An 8,233-nucleotide genomic window follows, 5' to 3' on the forward strand; every position below is an offset into this window, starting at 1 on the left:
ATCTAAAAGACATGACTCTAGGATTCTAATTTGTTTGAAAGTAAATCCATAATCCAAAATTAGGATAGTCATTTTAGACGATTTATACAATAAAATTATATTCAAGTTACATCCCAACGTGATAAAATCACGGGCAAAAAAATACAAAATCCTTGCGAAGGTCATCCGAGAAAGGGTATTAAAAAACCGATGCTGTTTATCATTGGAGTCTTTCGTCATTGACAAAACATACTTCCAAATTAAAGAACCGAAATTAGTATTCTCCAAATCTTATATATGCGCATTCCCTTCTAGGGAAAAAAAACACAAGGATACACTTTAACTGCAAATGGTAATATACTTGTCTTGCTTCTGAAAGGCATGCATTTATTGCTTTGAGTATGTGATTGTGTATTTAAGAGCAAGAAAGCGGACTTCTCATACTGCCAACCAAAAACTAAATGAAAGTCAGATAAACAATATATTAAATTACTGAATGTCCCAAAAGTTTAAACTATTGGAATATGGTAAATTTAATAATTTAACCACATATTTTTATCACTCTCTCTTACGTGTGGGACAAAACTACTTTTTAATAGATGAGATCCAACACATGAGAATTTAAATAGGATACTCTCATACCATGTTAAATTATCGATTGTCTCAGAAGTTTAAGCTATTGAAATATAGTAAATTTAATCATTTAATCATATATTTTTAACACAATACATGGTTGATGGATATAATAACATCCTTGATATGAAAATTATTCCTGCTGTCATTGAGAGGAAAAGAATCAAGTATCTCTCTAGTTGGCTCCGAGGTTGCAAATCACAGGGTAGCATTTTCCATAAACCCTTTGGTTGTTGAAACCTTTATTACCAAGACTGCAGAGTTGGACCTCCTTTTTTATGAGCGCATACCCTTCTTTAAGAAAGGTCTTTAGGTTAGGGACCTCCATCCAAAACGGATGCATCATCAAAATGAATTAGGAGCTAATGCCGGCATTGCGCTTTTTTTTCTTTTTTCTTTTTTCTTTCTGAAAAAACTCATGATCATAATGATTCTGTCGATGTCTATGCCTAGTGTCATATATGTTAATCATAATTGATACCAAACTTGAATTGTGGTAAATTGATAGCCAACATAAAATTTAGTAACTAAGTAAACTCTTAGTCAAAAACATATTATCGCTGAAAGAAATCTCATTTGTTTTTCTACAATATAACAAGACTTTGTGCAATTCATATGATTGCAAAAAATGGTGAAAGATTTGTAAATATTTAAGTAGGCCCCTTATATCCCTAATTTTCATCCCTTTCATTCGTTTGTATGCAAGTAATTGTTATATTCTTCATGAATAAAATCAAGATTCCCAATTCCTCCTACCCCTATAGCCATCAAACCTACACTTATTTTTCGTCCAATTTCGAAATTATATGTCAGTTCTGCTTCATCAACTTGTGCATAATATTTTCTTTCATAACTGATTTGAATCTTAGATTGTGGTAGGTTAATGGCCAGCATAAATCACACTATCATTATTATTTAACGGGAAAAAAACATAACATAACTTATTCAAAATAGCATATTACCACTAAATGAAGTCTTTTTTGCTTTTCTACAATATATATAACATGGGATTGTGTTATCTTGTGATAACGAAATTAAGAAAGTGAAAGATTTATAAATATTCAAGCAAACCTCCTATATCCCCAATTTCATCTCTTCCATTTGTTTCACACACAAATAATTGTTATAGTCCTCATAAACAAAGTAATTAAAGATTTTCAAATTCACCTAGAAGTCTAGTCATTCATCCTACGCTTTTTTTTAACAACTTCTGGAACTATATTATATTCAACAACTTCAGCAAGTTGAGAATGATATTTTGTTCATAACTAGTTTAAAGTCTAAATTGTGGTAGGTTGATGGCAAATATAAAATTTAGTCACTTAATTGTTTTTATAAAAATAAATAACATAACATCTCTCACTCAAAGCACGGCACCAATAAAGGAACTAAGGAAGTCTTGCTTTTCTACAAAAATAACATGAAATTATGCGTTCTTTTTATTACAAACGATGGTGAAAATTTTAAAAATATTCAAGCGGGCCCCTCTATATCCCCCAATTTTCATCTCTCTTTTTTCTGTTTTTTTCATTTTTCATTTCGTACACAAATAATTGCTATAGTCTAAAAGAAGAAAGCCAAGATTTCAATTCCACCTACCCTTCTAGCCATTAATCCTACACTTGTTTCCAATTTTGGAATGATATGACAATTTAGCTTCGAGAGCTTGAGCAAGATTTTTTTTTTTATCAGTAACATTTTTACAAAATGCTGATATGACTTTAGGATTTTTCAAATAATTGTTAGTAAATAAAAATGAGATGTGCCCAAATTATAACTAGTATCAATTTGTCACATCAATAGTTTGTAAAAATATTGTAAAATAACTTGTGGTTGTAGCATTACTTTTTTTTCATAATCAGTCCCAAACTTGAATTGTGGTAGTAGCTAGGTTGATGGCGTCACGCTACTATTATTATTTGAGGAAAAAAAAAAACAGAACATCTCTTACTCAAAAATGTGTTACCACTACAAGAAGTTACATTCGATTTTCTACAATATAATACTAGTGTCTGTTTGGCCAAGATTATTTTTGTCAATTTATTTTACTATTCAGCTTATTTTTGTTACTATTCATAGGTCGCACACTTTCATTACACTTATTAGTACTATTTATGGATTACACTGTACTATTTCAACAAAAAGTTTTCAGTTTCAGCAAAATAAGCAGATCCTAAACGTATCCTAAATTTGTGTTTTTCCATTGAAAGGATTCAAATTGTCCCCTATATTCCTAATTTTCATCTCTTCCGCTCATTTCATACACAAATAATTGTTATTATACTCAACAATGAAGCGAAGATTCTCAATTCCACCTAACCTTTTGGCTATTAATCCTACGTTTGTTTTTTGTTTAATTCCAGAACTATTTCTCAATTCAGCTTCAACAACTTCAGCATGATATCTTGTTCATAGCTTGTCTCAAGCCTGATTTGTCGTAGGTTGATGGCCCAATATAAATTCAATAACTGTATTGACAACAACATAACATCTCTTACTCAAAAGCATGCTCTACCACTAAAGTGAGTTGCATTTGCTTTTTTATATAACATGAAATTGTGTTGTTCTTGTCATTACAAAAGATATAAATATTCAAGCAGGCCCCTATATCCCCAATTTTCATTTCCACCATTCATTTCATACACAAATAATTGTTAGGAATGAAGTTAAGATTCCCAATTCTAGCTATCTTTCTAACCATTGATCCTACACTTTCTTTTTGGTGCAATTTCGGAATTATTTGTCAATTCAGCTTCAGTAGCTTGAGCATGATTAATAGTCTTTTGAGATCTAAGGAACATATGCTTAATTACAAAGAGAAACTATTAATGCATGTGAATGTTTTGCCACAAAAGAAGTAAAGATCATCATTGCTACCTAAACAATTTAAGTATATTGCAATAATCCAAGCTAAGATATCAAAGAAAAATAGCAAATGCATGATAACTCTCTCCAATACCTTCCCATAGTATAAACCTCTCTTTGTCTTCAGCTATATGTACATATATTTATGTAAGTACTTAATCACACACACGTACGCCCCTAAGGTGAGACTTGTTAGGTACATTAACAATTGACATTAAAAAAACCACACATTCTAACACATTTAGAAGAACAATCTTAACTTAAAAATGCTTCACTACCGATCCATAAGGACGCCTTCCCGTGATTCACGGTGGACTGAATTGATCTACACCTCTCAAATGAAGAGACTTATAAGATAAAGCCAATTTGGAATGTTGTGCTCCAAGGGATATAAAAGTCACTCTAAACAACGTACGTAATGATGCCAATATCTTGAAAATGACTTGGGATGGTAAGAAGCTTAAGAAGAAATCAAATAAAACTTCAACTTGAGAAACTATGGGAACCTGAAAGAGAGATGGCATAGAGAAACAACAATTCTGCCACAGAGTATTAGCTGGGAGTCGAACAGTCACATCACTGTTGGTATCATATCTTGTTCAGCCATTCGAGCAATGGGACATCATTTTTTGAAACTGCAAAAAATTTTAACATCTCTTATCTGATATGGTCCAACAACTATAAATGGCAACTTTGTTGACCATGATACTAACAAAGAGGACTAAGAATGATAGTTCTACTGTACAGCTAGCCATGTAGTTGTAATTTTTACTGAAAATAGATCAAGGAGATGTATTCATACTTTAAACATAACATGTAACTCTTATGGACTCCAAAGGAGCTGTACTTGTAAAATACAGGGATGGTTGGCATACATATACTCTAGGCATGCTTGCATGCACCATGCATGTACGGTGAATGCATATGATCAGTTGCTTTATATTCATGATCAATTTGCATTCCTCACATAAATATGAGCTCAGTAAACCAATCAAAGTAAAGAGAAAAAGGAAAAGCTTACAAGTCTTAGAAATAAATGGAATCAAGTTCACTATCCATTCAACAAGACAAAACAACAGCAGAAATAAGACAACCATATCAAGAAAATTGTGCATTCAACTCCTTTAATATCTTCTTCTTCTTTTTTTTGTGCTTGATTTACACTGTTTAGCCACCTCTCTTTTCCATTTTCACAAAGTACAAGGAAATCTTAGCTAGCTTTCCAACGCTATCCTTTTCCACCGCTATCCTTTTCCACCAAAGGGAAAAGTTAAAGAAAGAAACAACCCTTTTTGATTCCACGAAAAAATAAATCTCACCTTTTCTGACTTAGATGAGTGATTAGTAATTAATCCACATTAGTTCAGAAACTAATCCAACCATTTGTTTTACTTTAAATGGTCCTTTTCTAAAGGCATTACTAGCAATAATTCAAGGGCATATAAACTATATAAGCATGATAAATCCAAAAGGGGGGGGGGGGGGGGGAAGGAGCACTCTACTCTTACACTTAATTGAATATTCATAATATAGTTATACTTTAAACTAATAATTATCTAACAGCAAGTGATTAGAATATGCATTTGATTAGTGGGCGACAATTAGACATGAACCATCACATAAATAAAGTAGTTGGGTCATATGCGATATGACCTGTGCCACATTTTTTTTAAAAAAAGAGGTGGCCTATTAATTGGATGGATTCAAGTTCTCGTGAGTGCACCATCTGTGACTCCAGCTAACTTCACGAAAGAAGCCAGTTATTTTGCTCATGTACACTGAAGATTTTTTTTTGGTCAGATTTCTAAATGAATATGAAAATCAAGCAGGCACGGTTGCTCATTTTTTGGGTTTCATGAATCTTGGTTTGGCACTTAGTTTGGACCATGCGAGATTCACTCCTATAGATACATGAAAAAAACCAGGATCTGATCCAAAAACATCTCAGCCTTAAGCAACAAGACAAGATGTTTCTTGCAGTGAACAAGAGGAACTTTCCCTTCCACTTGTCTTTACCTCAGTTAGGAAAAGAAAACCCTAATTTCCTTTTACAAGTTGCTTCTTCATTCTACTCTTGTCTAGGTTTCTTTTCTCAAAGGCAATTCAACACAACTGTACCACATCTTACCTGTATTCTTTGTCCATAAAAGCTTCACCTAACCACTTAATTTTCATTTTATTGGCTTTAAATCTTTGCTTAAAACACAATTGTGTAAAACCTTGTGTGGTCCATTCTAACATTTACTATTTATTCCTTCTAACTATTACTCGTACAAAATCTCATATTGTTCTTTCTAGTGTTAAAAAAGAAGTTTAAAAAAACCCTAATCAAGTTTAAATACGCTGAACATGACAAACCAACAGAAAAATAATTGTACGCCTTATTAATTGTACAAAGAACAGTGAAACAATCAGAAAAAAAAAAAAAAAAAAAAAAGACGGGTGATAAATAACAGAACTACAATAAATAATAGTAACTTGCAAATGACATGCTAGCCATAATTGAATCTGTAGGTAGGAATCTATTAAAAAGGCTAATAATTCTGGCTGCACTTTGTATAAACATAATGACTTTTACCTTGTTGACCAAATATGTACCGATCAACTGGTCTATAGCATGGTTTTTGAAAAAAAAAGGTGATCGCTGTTTGATTGATCTGCAAGTAGTATTTATGCTTGGCCTGCAATTGAACCTACACATGGGCACACTATAAAGCCAGACAAAAAAATTATAAAAGAAACCCCACCATTGATCATAATAAACAATAGAAACAGAATAACAGAAAGAAAAGAATATAGACAAGAGGAAAATACAATACTCAGGGAATCGTAATGTCTGTAAAGTACAAATAAAAAAGAAACTACTTATCCATGACATTTCCATTGTAGCAGGGACAGAGAGAAGAAAAAAGATTTGACAATTATACTCTCAGTCTGTAGGAACAGAACTACACAAATTGAGCCTTATAATTGAAGCTCCAACAAAATCGTTACACCCAAGTAAATGAGTTGAGTTCAGATATACAACAACAACAACAATAAATCTTGATCCCAAATTTTGGGCTCAGCCATGGATCTTTAACACATTAGTTAGGGTTTTTTCCATGTATTTTTTTTTCTCTATTCTATTATATCTGAAATTGTATTCTCTGTTAATATATAAAGGTGAAATTTTTATAACTTGTATATTAAAATTTTGCATATAGTAAGAATACAAGGTGGGAAAAAAATATGAAAACTGAATCAGGGAAATGAAAATAACACATCTGTGTGTAATTCAGATTGAATTTCTTCTTTCTTATTGGAAAGTGATGTGAATATTGTATTTTTATACAAATACATTTGAAGCATAACAGTTCAGAGATTTACACTTAAATAAAACTTCCTGCTTTCTGAGTACTGTGTGACGAGGAACTGAAAAGGAAAGCATCAGTACAGTCACCCACATCATCAATAAGAATTAAGATCACAAAAGAACCTCGGCATCTATATTATCTACCATAGATATATCTATGAATGCATCATAAAGTTCATGGTAAAAGTAGTAAGATTTACCAGTGTAACCAAAGGAATTAACAGATCGGGGAATGCAAAGAAAAGGGTAGATGGGGATTAAATTAATACCAACAAAACCGATCTTGAACTTTTCTTGACCCTGTCTGTATCTTCCCACAGCTTTATTGAACCGCAACCAAGACAAACAAAATAAGAGAAAAAATAATGAGTCTCTTAACGCATGCAAAGCCTGAGCCTAGTTCGTAGATGCAGTTCAAGAAAGCTGTGGAAGAATACAAAGAGGACCATCTCATAGCCATAGGACAACAGACTAGTAGATAAGATAGAGAGAGAGAGATGCTTTAGAAGCTTCAAGCCAATCAAAACAAAACCCTAATAAAGGAATGCCAAGACTGGAAATAAAAAAGAAGAAGTGGTAGATAGAAAGGTTTTGAGAGAGAGAGAGAGAGAGAGAGAGGGAGAGAGAGAAAGAGAGAGGCCAAAGGGTTAGAGAGAAGAGGTGTGGGCTTAGGAGATGAAGAGGGTGTGTATATATAGGGGAATTGAGGTCCCTTTTTACCACCAATCCCAAGAAGAATATTGGGCTTAAGAAGATTACAGATTACCGAACCCCACTTCATCTTTCTTTTCTTTTTTTTTCTTTTTTTCTTTCTTTTAAATTTTGTTTTAGCTTTTTCCGGTTTTCACTAAATTAAAAAGTGGAATGCGTTTTGTTTGATCCGATTTAAACCGTCCATAATAATGTCAACAAGAAAGAAACGCATATAGGAATTGTAAAGAGTCATAAATTTACGTGCGGCTGGGATGCAACTTACCGGATCTGACGGTGGCGGTTACCCTAGTGGGGTACACTAATGGGTCCCACCTTAGATCTGTCGATATATGTGGGGCTGAAAAACGTTTGTCCACGCACTTTAAAGTAAGTGAGGTGTACTGGCTAATGGGAGATTGCGCTTATGGGGGGAAAGAAAGAAGCCCCACTTCAGTTGGAAGTGAAATCTTATATCAGTCGCTAGAGTTTTCGCCTTAACTAATACTTTGCCGAAATTACACTTTACATCTCAACCTTTATTATGACCCAACAAGAAAAAGTACTAGTCATCTATATTATATTTCAAACGAATGAGTCACAATTGAGATTTTTTATAGTTATTAATAAAGCTCAGTTCAACTTAGTATATGCCTGATGTGGAACTCATCACACACACACATATCACACAATCAATCAAATTGAGGCATC

General features: G+C 33.0%; 1 long non-coding RNA gene across 1 annotated transcript; it reads right to left on the reverse strand.

Moving 5' to 3' along the window:
- Window positions 1-3,555: 3,555 nt before the first annotated feature.
- LOC142640916 (uncharacterized) lies at window positions 3,556-7,486 on the reverse strand. The gene is made up of 2 exons (XR_012845282.1): window positions 6,056-7,486; window positions 3,556-4,112 (listed from the first exon to the last, which is right to left on the reverse strand). It is a non-coding gene; the product is annotated as an uncharacterized LOC142640916 (long non-coding RNA).
- Window positions 7,487-8,233: the final 747 nt, after the last annotated feature.

This window comes from Castanea sativa, chromosome 1, assembly GCF_040712315.1.
Source record: "Castanea sativa cultivar Marrone di Chiusa Pesio chromosome 1, ASM4071231v1".
In the NCBI taxonomy this organism is placed as follows: domain Eukaryota; kingdom Viridiplantae; phylum Streptophyta; class Magnoliopsida; order Fagales; family Fagaceae; genus Castanea; species Castanea sativa.